Here is a 21,171-nt window from a genome sequence, read left to right on the forward strand (position 1 = left end):
GAGCCATTCTAGAAGGTACTAACTTTTCCCAAATGAAGATCTTCAAGCAAAAACTGTATGATCTCTAATTGGTTTTTTTTTTAATTTTTATTTTATTTGTTTTCTTTTTGGAGGAAATTCTTGATGACTTCTTAGTTTTAGTGGAGAGATGTTTTTCATGTCCCTTCTAAAACTGAGATTCTATGAAGTTAAACAACAACAGTATAAGGAATAGAAGGAGCCAGAAAACTCAAGTTCTAACACTGGTCAGTCATGTGATTGATTAGTCAATTAAATAAAAGTTCATTAAATGTTTATTATGTGAAAGGAAATAGTTAAACACCAGAGATACAATGACAAACCTAAGGTAGTCCCTCCTCTTAAGGGACTTAATCTTCTCCTATGGTATAACATATAGAAAAATAAGTAAAAGCAAGGTAATTTGAGGAGGAATAATATACAAATAATCAGGGGTTGGTGGGAAAATGAATTAGGGAAGGCTTCAGAAAAGAAGTGGCAAATGGCAAGGATTCTGAAAAGCAGACATGAAAGGAGGAAAAACACTACAGTCTCAGAGACCTTTTCACAACAAGGAACTGAAGATGGGAGGTGGAACATTAAGTATAGAAAACAGCTAGTATTCTACTGCAGTTAGATATGATGTATATACTGGGAAATATTATAGTCCCATTGGAAATATGGGCTAGAGTCAGACTACAGAGAGCTTTATGAGCCAGGCTAAAAATTTTGGGTTTTATTCAAAAGGCAATCAGCAGCCACAGAAGTTTTTTGAGAAGAGAAGTGAAATGGTTAGACTTATGCCTTAAGAATATTATATTGGCAGCTATGTAGAGGGTAGATTGGAAAGGAGAGAGAATTAAAGCAGGAAGACTCAGAAAAGCTATTAGCATAGTCTATGTAATGAGACCTGACCTGCTGCATCATGAAGATTTATTTAGATGTAAAAGATATTGTGAGGGTAGAATCACATCTGTAGAACTCAATTTTTTTTCATCTATAAGATGGAAATGAAACCTGACCTTCCTAAAGCTGCTGTATAATGAACAAATAAGATCATTTCCATAAGGAATGAAAATGATTTTTTAAATCTAAGCAATAGATATATGCAAGTTATTATTGTTAGATGTGAATTATAATTTTTACTATGAAATTTGGAATCTACTTAAAACACATGGTTTTGATTCATTGTCTTCAAATGCAAAGATAAAATTTATTTTCATGAAATCTTATTTTACTACAGCTAAAAATTTCTGATTCCTTCAGCTAATCACACACCCATGTGACAGGGATATCAATATACATACACACACACACACACACACATCTCAATATTGGCTCTGGTGGGTTCACATTGATTCTAGTGTTCTGTTCAGAGAACAGTGAAGACTCAGAACTGTTGTAATCAGGTAAAAATTCCTTAAAATTCATGGAAACTATTTGAATTTATTTACAAAAAATCCTTTGTAAAAGCTAATCTGACAATTAGCTTCTAAACAAACCTACTACATCAATTATCAGTGTCAGAAAATACTTTAGTGTAGTCAATGAAGGAAAATTGGGTATTTTTCTGGAATTCCTTTGCTTTCTCCACAATGCAGCAAATGTTGGCAATTTGGTCTCCAGTTCCTCTGCCTCTTCAAAAACCAGCCTGCTCTTCTGATAATTCTTGGTTGACATGTTGCTATAGACTAGCTTACAGAATCTAAAGCATAACCTTTTTAGTGTGTGAAAAGAGCACAGTTGTTCAGTAATTACAACTTTTTTTTGCATTTCCCTTCTTTAGGATTGGGACATAAAATGATCTTTTCCAATGCAGTGGTGACTTTTGAGTTTTCCAAATTTGCTGGCATATTGAGTGTAGCAATTTAACAGCAATATCTTTCATGACATTAAATAATTCATCTGGAATTCTATCGCTTTCACTAGTCTCATTCTTAGTACCATTTCCTAAGACCAACTTGACTTCATTCTCCAGGATGTCTGGCTCTAGATCAGTAACCACACCATTATCATGATGTTAAAATCTTTCTTGTATTGTTCTTCTGTATATTCTTACCAGCTCCTCTTAATCTCTTCTACTTCAATTAAGTCCCTGCTATTCTTATCTTTTATCAAGTCCGTTTTTATGTGAAATGATCCATTGATATCAATTTTCTTGAAGAGATATCTTGTCTTTCCCATTCTATTTTTTCTTCTGTTTCTTTGTGTTGCTCATTTAAGAAAACTTTTTCATCTCTCCTTGCTATTCTATGGGAGCCTTATGTGTGTATGTGTGTTTGTGTGGAGGGAATACCTTTAAATTCTAGGCTGAAAAGTTCCTATGTTATCCTAGCTACAAAAGGGAATCTTTGAATATTTATGAGTAGGGTCTGGTCAGATCTATTTTTGAAAGATATCAATTTGGTGACTGTATAAAATGCATTAGAGAGGAGTGAGATTTGGATTTGTGTTTAGGGTAGAAAAAAGATATTTTAATTCTTTCTAAAACTGCCTTTGGGTCTTTTACGACAAAATATCTTTGTGAACTTTTATCTTTAAAAGGTTAAACCTCACTAACTTTTATTTTTCATGAGAAGTGGTAGAATAATACTTTGCTTGGGAACAATATCCAATCATGGTAATGCTTGAGGATCAAAGATTTAGTTAGAAAGGACCTTGAAGGTGATCTAATTCAACCACCTCATTTTACAAATTAGAAACTGAAGCCCAAGGATGCTGGGATTTGCCCAGGTTAACACAGATGTTAAGGCAGGACTTGCAACTAAGTCATCTTACTCCAAATGCAGCCACAGTGGGCTAGATTGCTTTTCAGCATTTGTGGGATTTATTTCTGATGACACCAGCAACTTTCACAATCCTGTTTTACTTCTGCCTCATGGTACTTCAGTCTCTTTGCATTGTAGAAGGGCAAAACAGATAATACCCAAGAACAGGGAAGGGATAGGAAAGGGTGTGCCCTCTATCCTTCTCCCTCTGTTCCTCCCCAGCCTACAACAGCACTCACAGGGAAGTTTGAGAAGCAAATTAAAAAGACTCATTGTCTATTATGATTTAGTTAAGTTAATCAACTACATTCTCTTTGCCTTTCCCCTTCAAATCCTTTCCTTCTGAACACAGTAAACCCACTAAATTGTGCCACTGGATTGAGTCATTGGTTCATTACAGATTGAAAAGGAGAGCTGCCTTCAACGGGATGATTAACCTCTTAATTCTACATCACCTAATATTCTTGGGAGATATCCTATGTAAACTGTGGTTTGATCCAACCTTGTAACACTGGATAATTTCCAAGTCTGAAGTGAGGTAAATACACACTCAGAGAAGAAGTAGACACTCAGAGACATAAATCAAGGGGAGAAGAAGGGCCTGTGAGAGTAAGATGTATTTTGGTGAGACTGAATCTTATCTTTGAAGTCAGCTATCAAGTCAGGAATTGTTTCATTATTAAGGCCATGTGTGGCTTGAAACACTTGAACAACCCAGACCTTCAATAAATGCAGCCACACTGCCAGCAGTGAGTATGTGGATTTGAATTTTTCTCACTGCAGCAGGAAATAGTATTCATTCAGGACAGGGTGGTATACACAGTGGCATATCTCAGTCTTTATGACCCATGGCCTGGAGCTGAAGGGGAGGGGGCAGACTTCAACATAAGTCTGCTGCCATCCAACTAAAGGGGAAGAGAACTTCTATTTACTTTTCTTTGCCTTTGTGTCCCTTACCTTGAAGATTTACATGTGGTGAATATTTCTCCATCCAAGAAACTGATCATATTGAAAGAACGTATCACCTCTCATGTACCATTCCAGAAAAAAATGGCAAATAATAAGTGTGACTGGGAAGTGAACCTATGCCTGGAGACTGAAGCCAGAATTTCTGCATTCCTTGCAAGTACCCATAGTTCCTTTAATTATACTTGGGGCTTGTAAACAGGAAAGTGTTTCACAGATGTAGAGAATCCAAGAGGTAAGCCAAAAAAATAAAATAAATAAATGGTCCAGCAGAACCACACTAGATGAAAAGGAGATAGAATTACTATGAAGAAGAATATACTGTAGGAATAATAGCAACAACAGTGCTGACATATGAAAAACATTAATTGTTTAAGAAAGGCATGTAGACGTGGGAAAGGTCGTCTCTGTTGATAAAGATGGTTGAGAAGTGGGAAAGACAGAATGAAGATCAAGACATTTTTTTTAAAGGATTTGTAAAAACTATCATTTCACATAATTCATTCCTAATCTTTTCTAATGAACACAGCTTAACATAGTCCATTCCTTTTCCACTGATTACCACAAAGTTCAAAGTTTAAAGTTTCAAGGGTCATTTGTCTAAATCCACTTCTTCTTTCACTTACTATCTGTGCGATCTTGGCTAAGTTACATAACCTCTATCAATCTGTTTCTTCATCTGAAAAACAAAAAGAAAGAAGATGGACTAGATCACTTTTTAGGTCCCTTCTGGCTTGATAATATTATGATCCTATGACCCTGCATATGGCCAGCTTTCTACTGCAATTTTAGTGCTGTACAGGGATTGGAACTTTGTTTTCTAACATTTTTAAGAATAAGCGGATGAAGTTCTTTAATGCTGGGGAAAATTCTCCATGAAAAATAAGGAAGATAGTCCACTCATTATCACTTGTTTATCACTCATTTCATTTGTACACTACAGTGAACGCCACAAACATGTTATCTCATTTACGGTCTCAGCATTCCTCTCTTACCCCCTGCTCTCTCCTTGGCAGGAAGTCACTGTGTTGACATCTGTTTCTTGTAGAGTTATCAAGACCTACAAGCAGCTCCTTTGTGTTTAAGCCATGAATTTTTGTCTTTCTTTTTTCACCAGGTAAAGTTCTTATGCTGCACCATGAAGGCAAGATGAATGCTCGAAACTAAAGCAATAGAGTAAAAGGCAGAAGAAGGAGGACCTATCCCTATTTTAGCATATTGATAATGAGAGCAGTAACCATCCTATTCAAAACAACTGGTTATTTATTTGATGAATTTAGAAAAATAACTATTTCAAGCATAGCTTAGCTTTGACCAACTCCTTACCTACTACCCAATTCCAAAAGCAACTAACACTTTCCATCTCACAAAGTCTAGATGTCACTACATATAAATTGACAAGTATGCCTTTTTAATTAGAATACTGATATATAAAATTCATCTTAGATAATTCATTAATCAGGAGCTTGATCTGTTATACATCCCTTAATGAGCTACAGACTGAAAATTATAGCTTTTTCATCTAAATTGTCTTTCACCCCATGGCCATGTGTTTCTGTTAATTTATTCTGTAAACATGCTTCCTTATTACTTGATATTCATGTTCCATAAAAATGTTGATCTTGCTTTAGTCTAGATCAGCTTGCTCATTTCTCAAATCCAGGAGCTCACCCTAAGTGCTGTTTTAGGAAATAAGGTCTGAGAAACCAAGAGAAAGTTCATGTTAAGATACAGTTAGAAGAGTCTTATAGAAGTAGAAAGGCTTTTTCAGTTTTGTGGTGTTCTGTTTACAGAACTTACCATTATTGTGTTTTTTTTTAATGCTTAAGCCACTGAGCCCAAAATCAAAATAACCTTAAAAGTATTACATTGATATTTTAAAATTATTTTGGATATTATACCATCAAAGTGGCATTTCCTCTCTAAATATGGGTTTGAAAAGATTTCCTAGGTTCTTTAAGCACCATCTTTGGGTTGATGTTTTTTCTCAAAAGAACATAATTACTGTATAAAGAAAATCAGAGGAAAATGGGTTTTTATTCATATTTTATTTACACATTATTCTGAAATGCAATTAAGTCCAACAAATAACATGCAAGAGGATATGATCCCTTCTAAAATATTGTTCTTAAAATAATGATCACTAGTGTTTCTCAAAACACTGACTGTGATGGTGAAGACTAAAATGTTTGATATTATTTGCCTTTAGTGAAAGTCATGCCTTAGGATTCTGTAGTGCACATTCCTAATTGAAATATATATGTGTTTTGCAAATTACCTGTGAAAATTACAAAATATATGAACTTGAATCCTTCCTCAGACACTTGCTAGCTCCATGACCTTGGGTGAATCACATAATGTCTTCCCACTTGAAGATCAAATGAGACTGGTGTATATATGCACACATGTATATTGATACATATACATATAGAATGCTTTGCTAATTCTGAAGTACTATATAAAGCCAGTTATTATTACTGTTGTTTTATTACTGGTATTATTACTGTTTAGACAGTAATTATGGCTCAACTTCTAAGGATTCATAAATAGAAATCCTTTAAATATCTCAGGATTTGTATAGTTTTTGATGTCATTCTATTTTTAATATTTCCTCTCTCACCATCCCACCTCCAAGTAAATCTGGAAGATGGGGTTTAAACCAAGATCTCTCCTGAGCCCTTGTCTAATTCTCTTTCCACTACACCACAGTAATAAGAGTCAGGGCATTGGTTTCACTCAGATCTTCCATTGACTTGCTGAATGGTTTTGAATCTCATCACCAAGTATCATAAACACTTTTGAAAAAAAAAAACTATTGCTAATAGAAATATCAAAAACCTATTGGTTTGAATTCTTTTTTTTTTTTTACAGTTAACTAATATCTTTAGTTACCATTACAATTAATCATGATGTTAAGGGAGGTGACTCTAACCCTGGGGTTCATTAAAGTGTATGCAAAAACCTCTTTATTTTAAAAAACTTGTAAGATAAACTTTTCAAACGTATTATATGAGAGTATTTTAATTTCTCTGTGCAGTCAGAACGCAAGCTATTTTCTACAGGCTTTTTATTTTTTATAGTGCTTAGACTTTGTTTTAGAAAATATAAAACAGGTGTGGGTCATCTGTATTCATTTACAGAACCTTAGAAATTGATTTTTTTAAATGTGCATTTCAGTAAACAAATATAAATTTGGCCTAATTTCTAATGCTAATAAAACAAATATTGGCGTGTGTATGCTGCAAAAAATACATTTAAATTAGTATTATAACTTTAAAAAAGGCACAATGCCCATGATTTTAAGAAAAGAATAAGAGAAGCCAAACTTTTAATTGTTATTCAAAGATATTTTTGGTCATAGTAACTTCATTAAGTAGATTTTAAAACACTCTAATGTTAAAAATAAAAACAACTTCTAACACTCTCATTTGATACCTTTGTTTTCTAAATTTGTAGTTCTTTGAAATAACTCTATTTTTAAGGATCTTCACATTATCAAGAATCTCAAATTGTTATCACTTCTCTAATGACGTTTACTTTCTGCATACAATTACTCCTTGCTCCATTGAAATTTGTTTTCTGACTCACCACACTATGGAAATTGCTCTTTCAAAACTCATTAAAAATTCTTTAATTGCAACATCCCATAGACTTTTCTCAGACCTCCTACTCTGACAATTTTGCAGGCTTCCATGACCATACTCTCTTCTCGTTCTGCTTGTACTTGTACATCATGTGCAGTTCTTTCCCGCTTCTTTTTGTGATCCTTATATTGAAATCAAATGTCAACTACTCTCAGAAACTTTTACTGATCTCCCTAGGTTTTAGATTTCCTCCATAAATTGCCTTTTATATGCTTATCTATGTATACGTTATATCCGTAATAGAATTTAAGCTCTGTGAGGGCAGGGACTGTTTTTGTCTTCATATCTCCAATATTTATCATATTTTAGACAGTTAATGAGTCAGTTGAATTCAATTGAATTGATAGGCATGCTCATTTACAGCTGCAATTATTGTGAGTTGATTCAATTATTCTGAAAAACAACATGAAACCATGCAAGAATGATTACTAAATTGTCCAAACCCTTGACCTCAACATATGTGTCCAAAAATATTCATAGTAACATTTTGTGTGATAACAGAAAGTTGGCAACAAATGTATGTCCAACAATTGGGGACTGACTAAATAAATTAAAGAAACCACAGTATAAGAATGTCATAGATTAATGCTGGAACCTAAGGAATGATAGACATGAGGAATTAAGAAAATCATGGGAAGGCTTCTATTGAAGTGCTATTGAATGAAGAAAGCATTGTCAAAAGAATAAAACTACAACAACGTTAATGAAGTCAATATGGCAAAGCACCAAAATTTGTACAAAGACAGTGCTGAATGCTAGTTCCATAATATCAAAGCTAACAGATACATTTCTTCCTTCTGGTAACAACTGATCAGTTATTTTTGAAGGAATGTACCTTATAATTTGTATGTTTGGATATTTGTTACAAGTTATTTGTTGTGGCAAAGAAAATGTATCAGTAAATTTCAAAAATAAAAGAGGCTGAAGAGATATGCAGGGGGGAAATTCATCTATTATTTTCGTCTGACAGTCTCAACTTTTGGTGCCATTTTACTTGTCATAAAAAAAGTCCCACGGGAAGTTTTCACACACATCATTCTTTCCATTATGTACTGGATGGCTGCAAGCTTCTGAACATACTTTTCATTATGAACCACCATTCTGATGAGTTGGCAGCATTGCGAAATGAACGTTTCTATTTTGATCTTCCTGGGAATCTCATCATCTGCTAGTACTGTAGAGATGAGATTTATAACAGATGAGGTTATTATATAAATAATCTGGATTGCTTGGTGTCTTTTTGTCCATTTTATGTGTATATATATGATATACACATGTGTACACATATGCATATATGGACAATCTGTGAGGAATGTTTTTTCTGCATATATTATAGAATCAAAGGGTGTTTCAACTTTAATAAATTGGATCTTTCTCCAAAATCTTTCTGCTATTTCAGAATTAATCAGGTCTCATAGTTTCTGTGAAGAAAATTCTGCTAGAAAAAGGTTCACTGATTTTGACCTGGAAGAAATCCTAAAGATCTCTAGACTAAACTCCCCCTTTTTGTACACATAAGTAGTAACTACCAGAACTAGGATTTAAATGCAATGCCTCTAATTCTAAAACCAGTGATTTTTTTCACTCAGAAACATGTGCAATTCACTTACTAATTTATCAGGAGAATTCTAAAGTAAGAAAAGAGAAGCATACAGTACTATAATAGCCCTTTTCCTGAAGGAAAAAACTGAGAAATTATTCTGTTTCTTCAAAAATAATTCATAGAGCATTTCTCTCTAAACAACTTTAACTCCTCAGATAAATTTAGGAGAGGCAGAGACAAGAAAAGGTCAGAATGAGACATTTTTGCAACCTGAGACAATTAAGGAGGTTGGCAGAAAAGATTTGTGACACTGGGGTGGAAGTCAGTGTGCAGTGCCATGGGGGCACCAGTGGTAGGCCTTGGAGGAAGCACAGTGGCAGTGGTAGCAGTAGCAGTTTCAGTAGCTCTCAACACAGACTTGGTAAGGGGAATGGAAAACTGGTCAGAAAGAGATTATAGGTGACCCTTTGTTAGCACTGGGTGCAGTTTGTGCTGAATGGAAACTCATAACAAGTTCCGGGTCATAGTTCTAGGACACAGAGGAGTACTAATACTTGCAGCTACAAGGGAGCAGAGGCTCTTTCTGGTTAAATATCAGAGTGCAGACTATAAGAGCAGTGACCACACCTTTGTCTGGATCACACCATCTTGGAAGTACCAAAAACTTGTAGAACCCCAGAACTAACTCTAAAAATAGCCTCGGGGGAAAAAAAGCAACTTAAAGCTTAGAACAGTTCCTCCCAACTTTCACATAAAATTTGAAGTCAAGACAGAACTGGAAAAATGAGTAAAGAACTAAACAACAAATACCACAAAAAAAGCTACTGAGGTGGCAAGGAGGACCAAAACATAAAGTTGGAGGAAGATAACAATGTGAAAGCAGCCACAAGCAAAGCATCAAAGAAAAATGCTAATTGGGCCTGTAGCACCCATGTGATATTCACAGTGCCTATGGTGGCCACGAATATCCCAGAACAATTCTGAATCACAAAATACCACAGACTCTCCACATGGAAGACAGAACTGAAACATTTATTCAGACATCAGAAAGCCAAATCCATCACAGCAACAAAAATCTCTGCATAATGACAATGCAGAGAGCAATACCATCCCCAAGCCTTCCCCCTGCTAGACTGCCCACAAACCAGCTCCATTAAACAAATCACAAGCAGGCTTCCCTTAAACAAAATGCCCTTCCCACACTCACAGTCAACTGCCAACTTGACTGCATCCTTCAGTGACGACTACTCTCTCACCAAATTTCCTCTCAGCTCTGCTCTAGCTCCATTTCCTCCTGGTCCATCCATTCAGCAAACTTCTCCTACCACAGGCTCCATGTGACTCGGGCTTTTATCACCACAAAAAGAGCTGCTACAAATATTTTTGTTGAAATAAAACCTTTTCCCTTTTCTTTGATCTCTTTGAGATATATGCAGTGGTCTTACTAGGTGAAAGAGTATGCACAGTTTCATGGTCCTTTGGGCATAGTTCCAAATTACTGTCCAAAATTATTGGATCACTCTACCAACAGTGCAATAATGTCCCAATTTTGCGACATCCCCTTCAGCATTTGTCATATTTCTTTTCTGTCATGTTAGCCAATTTGATAGGTGTAAAGTGGTATGTCAGAGTTGTTTTGATTTTCATTTTTCTAATGAGTGTTTAGAGCATTTTTATGTGACTAAATGATTTCTTCTTCTGAAAATTGCCTGATCAAATCTTTTAACCATTTATCAATTTGGGAATGGCTCTTATTTTCTTAAATTTGACTCAGTTCCCTATATAACTTAGGAATGAGGCTTTTATCAGAGAAACTTCCTTTCTCCCATTACAATTTTTCCCACTTTCCTTCTATTTTGGCTGCATTGAATTTATTTATGCAGAAGCTTTTTAATGTCATGCAGTCAAAAGTATTTATTTTACTTCCCATAATCTCCTTTACTTCTTTTTTGGTCATAAACTCCTCCCTTATCCATAGATCTGGCAGGTACATTTTCCCCAGGCTTCCCTAATTTACTTATGATATCACCCTTTAAGTCTAAATTATTTATCTACTTTAACCTTATCTTGGTATATAGCATAAAATGTTGATCTATGCCTAATTTTTGCCTAACTGCCTTCCAGTTTTCCCAGCAATTTTTGTCAAATGGTAAGCTATTATCCCAAAAGTTTGGATGTTTGGGTTTATCAAACACTAGATTGGTATGTTCATTTACTACTGTCTATTTCGTTATTTAATCTATTCCATTGATCCACCACTCTATTTCTTAGCAAGTGCCAGATTGTTTTGGTGCTTACTGATATGAAACATAGATTAAAATCTGGAACTCCTAGGCTACCTTTCTTAATCTTTTTTTAATTGATTTCTTTGATAATCTTGACTTTTTGTTCTTCCAGATGAATTGTGTTACTCTTTTTTCCCCAAGTTCTATAAAATAATTCTTTGTTAGTTTGGTATGTCACTCAATAATTGAATTACTTTTGGTAGAATTGTCATTTTTTTATTATATTGATTCAGCCTATCCATGAGCAATTTGTATTTTACTAATTGTTTAAATTTGTCTTTATTTGTGTGAAAAGTGTTTTGTAATTGTGTTCATTTAATCCCTGGGGTTGTCATGGTAGGTAGACTATTGAATATTTTATGTTGTCTGCAGTTATTTCAAATGGAATATCTCTTTTTATCTCTTTGTGCTGAATTTTGTTGGTAGTATAGAAATGCTGATCATTTATGTGGGTTCATTTTATAACTCACAGCCTTGATGAAGTTGTTAATGATCTCAACTACTTTTTTAGTAGATTCTCTAAGATTCTCCAAGTATACATCATGTAATACTCAGTGATAATTTTTTTCCTCATTACCTATCCTAATTAAATTTTTTTCTTCTCATTGTTATATTCTAATATAATACTGAATAACATTCGTGATAACGGATATCTTTGCTTTAACCCATAATCTTATTGTGAAAGATTCATGTCTACTTTCACTATAGATACTAGTCATTATAGATACTATTGTGAGAAGCAAGCTTGCTCTAGAAAGAAAATACTCATTGTGAAGCCAGGAGAGCTCTTACTTTATTTTACTTTTTTTTTTTACATTCCTTGTGAATGGGTAACTTCTGAAAGGAGTACATTTGCTCAGACAAATGCATGGTTATTTATGCCCTGTTCCCAATTTGAATTTACCCTTTTGTCCCCCATTGACTAGATGCAACTTTCTGGACCACCTCTTCTGTGTTCTTTTCCTTGCTACATTCCCCCTCAAACCATCTGTTAAGCATGCATAAAAGTTTCTGACCTTTTACTTAATCAGAAGCCTGGATGTGCTAGGATACAGCCCCAATGAGAACCAGTCACCTCTGACTTACATTCTGTTGTAACTTTTGCAAATCTGGGAGTAGTTTTTAATCCTGTGGAAATAGAATTCTTTCTTTTGTTTCTCACACTATCATTTTACCTTCATTATAGATACTATTCACTATAGATACTATTATTTTAAGAAAGGTTCCTTTGATTCCTATCATTTCCTGTGTTTTTAATAGGAATAGGTGTTGTATTTTGTCAAAGACTTTTTCTGTATCTATTGATATAATCACATGATTTTTGTTATTATTATAGGTATGGTCACCTAAGCTGATAGTTTTCCTATTACTTAAGCACCCCTGTATTCGTGGCATAAATCCCATCTTGTCATAATGTGTGGTCTTTGTGGTATAATTGTTGTAATCTCCTTTCTAGTATTTTATTTCAAAAATTTGCATTGATTTTCATTAAGGAAACTGATCTATAGTTTTCTTATTCCATTTTTGCTCTCCCATGTTTAGCTATCGAAAACCATATTTGTGTTGTAAAGGGGATTTGAGGGAGCTCACTCTTTATGCCCCCTCCTCCCCCAAAATATCTCAGACAGTACTGGAACTAATTTTTCCTGACATGATAGTATTCACTTGGAAATAATGTGGTCCTGGGGATTTTTTTCTTAGGGAGCTCATTGATGACTTGTTTGATTTCTTTTTCTAAGATAGGGTTATTTAAGTATTCTATTTCTTCTTCTGTTAAGCTGTGGAGTTTTATATTTTTTATAAATATTCATTTCAGTTAGATTTTCACTGTTACTGGCATATAATTGGGCAAAATAACTCATAAATGTTTTAATTTCATCTTCATTGATGGTTCATTTACCAATTCCATTTTTTATACCAGTAGTTTGATTTTCTTCTTTCTTTTTAACAATCAAATTAACCAGTAGTTCATCTATTTTATTGTTTTTTTTTTAAAAAAAAAAACCAGCTGCTAGTTTATTAGTTAAATTTTTAACTTTCAGTTTCCTTAACCTTTTCTTTGATTTTCAGAATTTTAGTTTTGGTGCCTATTTGAAAATTTTATATTTGTTCTGTTTTCACTTTTGTTTTTATTTTAGTTGTATGACTGCCCAAATCATAGATCTGTTCTTTCTTTCTCTTATTGATTCATGCATTTTGAGATATACATTTTCTTCTAAGTACTGTTTCGGATGTATCTCACAAAATTAGTTGTCATTCTCTTTAATGAAATTATTGTTTCTATGAAAGAGAGAGACACACACTGAGTTAAAAATAAAGCACTAAAGCAGAATCCATTATGTTTTAGCTAAAGTAAAAAAAAGGCAGTAAAAAAAAAATCATGATCTCAGACAAAGTAAAAATAGACATAATAAAACAAGATAATCAGGGAAACTACATTTTGCTAAAACATTCCTAATAAATGAAGCAATATCAAATAATTTTACATTAAGTTTCTCTAATAAAGCATTCATTTCTCATATATGTATGTATGTATATATACATACATATATATATATATATATATGTATAGAATTGATTCAAATTTACAAAAAAAAAGAGCCATTTCCCGATTAATAAATGGTCAAAGGATATCAATAGGGAATTTTCAGAAAAAGAAATAAAGCTATTAATAGTCATGTGAAAAAAATACTCTAAATCACTATTGATTGGAAAAATGCAAATTAAAACAACTCTGAGGTATCAGCTCACACCTATCAGAAATGACAAATGCTGGAGGGGATAGGTACACTCATAATCTGTTGGTGAAGTTATTAACTTATGCAATCATTCTGAAGAACAATTTGGAACAATTTGGGCTTATCGAACACTAGATTACTGTGGCCATTTACTACTATCTATTGTATACTTATGTATCGATTCCATTGATCCACCACTCTTAGCAAATGTCAAATTATAGCCAAAAGGCCATAAAACTGTGCACACTCTTCGACTCAACAATATCACTACGTAGGTCTGTATCTCACAGAGACTGAATATGAATATTGAGAAATATGAATATTCACGTGTGTATATACATATACACACATACTTATATGTGTGTGTATGTGTATTTATGTAAGCATATGAAAATCTCTTTTTGTGATGACAAAGAGTTGGCAATTGAAGGGATGCCCATGAATTGGGGAATGGATGAACAACTTGTGTATATGATTGTGATGAAGTACTGTTGTGCTATAAAAAATGATGAGTAGGATGATTCTAAAAAGCCTAGGTGACTTATAGGAAATGATGGTAAATGAATTGAGAACTGGGAAATCATTGTGCACAATTACAGCATTATTGTAAGGATGGTTAACTGTGAAAGACTTAGCTACTCTGAACAATACAATGATCCAAGACAGTTCCAAAGGATGTAGGATAAAAAGAAAACGCTATTTACCTTCAAAGAGAAAATTAATGAACTCTAAGTACAAATTGAAGGATAATTTTGTTACTGCTTTTGTGATATGACTATGATGCAAATGTTTTGCATGATTTCACATGTATAATTGATATAGTTTTTCTTACCCTGTAGGCTGGTAAGGGAAGGATTGGGTGGGAGAGAGAGAATTTGGTACTCAAAATTGAAAAAGGAAAGAATGTTAAAAAATAAATTATTTATTTTAAAAATAAAAATAATTTATAGAATTACTTATGAAAATTTAATAAATTAAATAGAAAATTAAAACATTTTACAAGTTTTAGATATTAATCAATTATTAGATAACGATAATTGGCTAACATCTCATAATTAGAATATCAGTATATACAGATAATATAAAAACCATTCTATTCTGATGCTCTACATCCTTTTCCATCATTCCACCACTCCTTAACAAGGCAAAAAGGCCACACATGATTGAGGAAAGAATGTTAAAAAATAAATTATTTATTTTAAAAATAAAAATAATTTATAGAATTACTTATGAAAATTTAATAAATTAAACAGAAAATTAAAACATTTTACAAGTTTTAGATATTAATCAATTATTAGATAACGATAATTGGCTAACATCTCATAATTAGAATATCAGTATATACAGATGATATAAAAACCATTCTATTCTGATGCTCTACATACTTTTCCATCATTCCACCACTCCTTAACAAGGCAAAAAGGCCACACATGATTGAGGGCTATTTTTTTTTTAATTGATTGCTGTTGGCCGGAGGAGTTCCCCTTGCTGATAAAGTTCTCCACACATATATGGGACAGTCTCTCAACAATCAGAACTGCAGATGACAAAGAAGGAAAATGGAGAGACTCATTAGAGGGTGTAGTAAGTAAGTTAAACCATATTTCTAACAATGACAGAGGTTGTTAAACTTTTTGTGTTATGGATCCTTTGGCATCTTGTAAAGACAATGGACCACTTCTAAGAACAATATTTTTAAATGCATAAAATACATTAAATTGCCGAGGAAAAAAATTATACTGAAATGCAATTATCAAAACAACAAAAAAGTTCACAGGAAAAGCTAAGTCTTAATGGAGGGGAATACCTCCAGCCTGGTCATAACATAAAACATGAACAAGAACTATGATGCAACAAAAATTACATGTAATAAAGGGATTAATCTGAATAATTTATATTTTTGCAAATATTCATCCATTTCACTAAGACTGTAAAATTTATTGGTATACAGTTGCACAAAATAGTTCCAATTATTGTTTTAATTTTCTCTTCATTGGTGAATTCACCCTTTTATTTTTGGTAATGGTAATTTGGTTTTCGGCTATTTTATTGTTTTTTTCACAAAATCAGCTTCTTAGTTTTACTTATTAAATAGTTTTCCTACTTTCAATTTTATTAATCTCTCCTTTATTTTTCAGAATTTCTAATTTGATATTTCATTGGGGATTTTTAATTTGTTCCTTTTCTAGTTGCATGCCCAATTTATTGTTCTCTTTCTTCTCTATTTTATTCATGTCATCATTTAGAAGTATAAATTGTTTTCAAAGAACTGCTTTGGCTGCATTCTATAAATTTTGGTATGTTGTCTCATTACTGTCCTTCTCTTTGACGAAATTATTAATTTTTTCTATGATTTATTGTTTGATCCATTCATTCCTTAGGATTAGATTATTTAGTTTCCAATTAATTTTAGTCTATCTTTCCATGTCTCTTTATTACATGTAATTCTTATTGCATCATAATCTGAAAAGGATGCATTTAATATTTCTACCCTTCTATATTGGATTACAAGATTTTTTGCCCCAATACATAGTCAATTTTTATGTAGGTGCCAGGTACCTCTGAGGAAAAGGCATATCCCTCTCTATTCCAATTCCATTTTCTCCAGAGGTCTAACTTACCTAACCTTCCTACAATTCTATTCACATTCTTAACTTCTTTCTTGTTTATTTTGTGATTAAGCTTATTTACTAATGAAAAGGGACCCCACTAGTATAGTTTTGCTGTCTATTTCTTCCTGTAAGTCACTTAACTTCTCTAAGAATTTGGATGCTGTACCACAAGTAGTATATACGTTTAGTATTGACATTACTTCATTGTCTATTATACCTTTCATCAGTATATAATTTCCTTCCTTATTAAAAGAAGGAATTATCAATTTTTGCTTTTGCTTTGTCTGAGATCAGGATTGGTACCTGTTTTGTTTCTGTTTTTTGTCTTTTTACTTCAGTTGAAGCATAATTTCCGTTCCAAGTTTGTACCTTTACTCTGTGTGCATCTCTCTGCTTGAAATGTCTTTCTTGTAAACATTGTAGGTTTATGGTTTTTCATCCACTCTGCTATCCTACTTCCATTTTATGGGAGAGTTCCTCCCATTCACTTTCACACTTATGATTACTGTCTTTGTCTCTATCCTATCCCCCCCCCATTTAATATTTTCTCTCTCCTTTCATCCTTTCTCTCTTCACCACTGCTCCTCCCTTCTATCAGCCCACCACTATCTTTTCTTTCCCCTTTAACCTACTATTTCTGCCCTCCCTTCTATCTACTCCCTCCCTTTTCTTTCCTCTTTCTATCCTACTTCACTATAAGGTAAGATATTTCTATAACCAACTGAATTTGTATGTTATTGCCTCTTTGAGTCAAATTCTTTGAGAAGAAGTTTCAATCAATGCTCACCCCTCCTCCCTTTCTCTCTACTGTAATAGGTTTTTGAACCTCTTCATGTGATGTAATGTACCCTATTCTGCCAGCACAACTCTCTTTGTTAACTTAATTAATTTTATCAGCACATTAAAGTCAACTGCCACCCTCCCCCTCTGTTTATGTATACCCCTTCTAAACTCCATAATAAAGATACAGTTCTCAATAGTTACAAGTACCATCTTTCCATGTAGGGATGTAAACAGTTTAATTTTATTGAATAACTTTTTTTTCTTTTCCTGTTTACTTTTTTTATATTTCTCTTAAGTCTTGTACTTGAAGATCAAATTTTTCTGTTCAGCTCTGATCTTTTCATCAGGAATGATTGAAAGTCCCCTATTTTATTGAATGTTCATCTTTTCCCCTGAAAGGTTATGAATAGTTTTGCTGGATAGTTGATTCTTGGTTGTAATTCAAGCTCCTTTGGCTTCCAGAATATCATATTCAAGCCATATAATATTTTAACACAAATCTTTCATAATTCTGATGGTGGTTCCATGATGTTTAAATCATTTATTTCTTTCTGCTTGCTTGCTTGCAGTATGTTCTTCCTCGACATGATGATTTTGAAATTTGATTACAATAGTCCTTGGTGTTTTCTTTTGGGGAATCTTTTTGAGGAGATCATTGGCGAATTCTTTCAATGATTATTTTACCCTCTGGATCTAGAATATCAGGGCAGTTTTCCTTGATAATTTCTTGAAAGATGCTGTCCAGGCTCTTTTGTTGATCAAGGCTTTCAGGTAGTTCAATAATTCTTAAATCATCTCTCCTGGATCTATGTTCCAGGACAATTGTTTTATTTACATTTTCTTCCACTTTTTTCATTCTTTTGACTTTGACCAATTCTTGATGTCTCATAACTTCAACTTGCCCAATTTTAATTTTTAAGGAATTATTTTCTTCATTTACTTTATGTACATCCTTTTCTATTTGGCCAATTCTACATTTTTCTACAATTGGCCAAATTGAAAAAAAAAAAATCATGTGTTGACTTTTTTTTTTCAATTTGGCCAATTGCATTTTTTAAGGAATTGTTTTCTTCAGTTAATTTTTGTCCTTCCTTTTCTAAGCTGTTTACTCTGTCCTTCATACCTCTCATTTCTTTTCCCCAGTTTTTTGTACCTCTCTTATTTGACTTTTTAAATCCCTGTTTAGCTCTTCCAAGAAAACTTTTTTGGCCGTGAGACCAATTCAGATTGACCTTTGAGGTTCTAGATGTTGGTATATTGGTATATAACTTCTGAGTTATGGCAAGTTACTGCTTGCTCCACCACTTTAGCTCCTGGAAGTCAGTCCAAAGACGTGTCTTTTTAAAATTTTATTTATTTTATTCTGAACTTAAGCAATAAAACAAGTATTCCCATAACATAGTAGACTGGGGGGAAAGACTCTACTATATGATGGCAAATGCATTGTGTACAACTTGCTATTCCTTTTAAATGTATAATAAAGTTATCATGTAATTTTCTCTTATTTTTCTGTTCCCTCCTCCCTCATCCTAGAGATGTTTACAATTAAACACATGTATATGTATGTGTATATACACATACACATTATATATGAAAACTATTTTATACATACTTCTATTTATTAGTTCTTTTTCAGGAATATATATATATATATATATATATATACATATATATATATATATATATATAGTGTATACAGTATATATATGTGTGTGTATATATATATATAGTGTATACAGTATATATGTGTGTGTGTATATATATATAGTATATACGGTATATATGTGTGTGTGTATATATATATATATAGTATCTTCCTTCATATATCCTTTTGGGCAGACTCAAGAGAAAAAAAACCTTTTTTAAAGGTGAAGAGAGATGTGGTCTATGTTAGTAGACTATCCTCACCAATAAAATCATAGTTCTTTGAAGAATTTGTATATACAGATATTTAGGAGTCCAATAATATGCATATATTTTAAAATGTGAGGAAACTAAGGTATGTACCATATCTTCAGACTTTTTATCTTTCTCCCCAGTTTCAGTAATAAGGTTAGGTTCTATGGAAAACACATTTTAATACCAGATATCTAAGTGAGACACAAGGAAAGTCATTTAGAAATACTTTATTGTCTTATTAAACTGAAACAATTTTATTGCTCAAAGCTTTATAAAATTGTCATAAAAGCACCCCAGGTCCAGACATATGCTATAACTTTTGCCTAATGTTTAAGAGTATAATTTTCCTAAACCTGACTTTTATTAATTGAGGAATATTTGACAGTTTTTATATTCAAACTCTGCTGGCTTTTTCTATGAAACATTTTCTGTAATACCAGACCTTATCCTCTACTCAGCAGTCCAATTTTTTTTTTCCTGAAGTATAGGTCTGACCATGTCTTACCCACTATTCAATAAATTGCTCCTTATCACCCCCAGCATGAAATATAAAATTCTGTTTGGCTTTTAAAGACCTTCAGTACCTAGCTCTGATCTACCTTTTCAGTCTTCTTAAAAATTACTCTTCATGTATTCTGCAGTGTAATGACATTTACCTCCTTGCTGTTGCTCACACAAGATACTCCATCTCCTAACTCTATACATTTTCTCTGGCCCTCAACCTTTCCAGTAATTCTCTCCCTGCTCCTCTTCTACCTCCTGTCTTCCTTTAAGTCCTAGCTAAAATTCCACTTTCTACAAGAGGCCTTTCTTAATCCACCTTAATGCTAATATGCCTTCTCTCTATAGATTATTTTCAATTTATCTTGTGTATATGTGGTTTGTGAAGAGTTGTTCACAAAATATTTTCCCCCATTAGACTGGAACAGACAAAAATTTTTGCCTTTCTCTGTATCCCCAGACTTATTTGCTATGTAAATCACAAAGTAGGAAGGAAGAAAAAAAGAATGAAAGAAGGAAGGAAGGAAGGAAGGAAGGAAGGAAGGAAGGAAGGAAGGAAGGAAGGAAGGGAATAAGGGACAAAACAAGCTGTTATTAGCACCTACTTTATGATTGGCACTGAGCTAAGAGTTTTCAAAAACTTTTCTCATTTGCTCCTAACCACAACTCTGGCTATTATATCTATTTTAGAGTTGAGAAAACTGAGACAATCAGAGGTCAAGTGATTTGCTCAGGATCATACAGATAGTAAGTAGTGTTTGATAAAACTTATAGAACCATGAGCAACATGACCCTTATATATTATTCATCTCTTTGGTTGTCCCACAAAGGTAAATATAATGAAAGTTCCTGTTGATCCTTTCCCCTTTTTCAGTCTGCATAGTGGTGAACAAAATATGCACAATTAAACGTGTCTAACAAGGTTGCTATTGTTTTTGTTCATCCTTTATTCAGGAGCAGGTTACAAAAAAGTACCAGGAATTCTTAGGAGATTATATCAATAAGCATGTGCTAAAATTCATCTGTGTTCCCCAAATTATGCTAAGTACTACATAAAACAGAGATATCAAACAAGCAAGCAAACATCCTCTGTCCCAAAGGATGTCAGTACAAATGCTCATTAGTCAATTAAATGACCAAAAAGTGTTTATTAAGTACCTACTATGTTAAGTGCTGGAAATATGAATACAAAGTATAAAATTAGCCCTTCATGATAAGCCTATATTTTAATGGGGAGACATATGAGATCAGATAATATCAAGTACATATGTAGGACCAGTTCTTTGTCATAGACTAACAGAAAGAAGAGAGTTGGGATCTAAGGAATTTAAGGAAATAGGAGGTTAGAGTGTTACGTGAACATTTACATGGATGTCCCCTAGACATTAATTCTGCCAAATGGAAGAAATGAGAGGATCAGAAGATGATGAGACAT

General features: G+C 33.2%; 2 long non-coding RNA genes across 3 annotated transcripts in view; one reads left to right on the plus strand and one right to left on the minus strand.

The window, feature by feature from the left end:
* The window catches only part of LOC140512507 (uncharacterized), a 204,353-nt gene that overhangs the window by 176,734 nt on the left and 6,448 nt on the right, over positions 1–21,171 (plus strand). The gene's annotated exons all lie outside the window — the stretch shown is intronic.
* The window catches only part of LOC140512508 (uncharacterized), a 60,948-nt gene that overhangs the window by 26,539 nt on the left and 13,238 nt on the right, over positions 1–21,171 (minus strand). The window contains exon 1 of one of the 2 annotated variants that reach the window (XR_011969782.1): positions 4,358–4,410. The exons of the other annotated variant lie outside the window; for it this stretch is intronic. This is a non-coding gene — a long non-coding RNA (uncharacterized lncRNA). Of the gene's footprint in view, positions 1–4,357; positions 4,411–21,171 lie in introns of those variants that run through there. 2 annotated transcript variants of the gene reach the window in all.

This window comes from Notamacropus eugenii, chromosome 6 (assembly GCF_028372415.1).
Source record: "Notamacropus eugenii isolate mMacEug1 chromosome 6, mMacEug1.pri_v2, whole genome shotgun sequence".
Classification (NCBI taxonomy): domain Eukaryota; kingdom Metazoa; phylum Chordata; class Mammalia; order Diprotodontia; family Macropodidae; genus Notamacropus; species Notamacropus eugenii.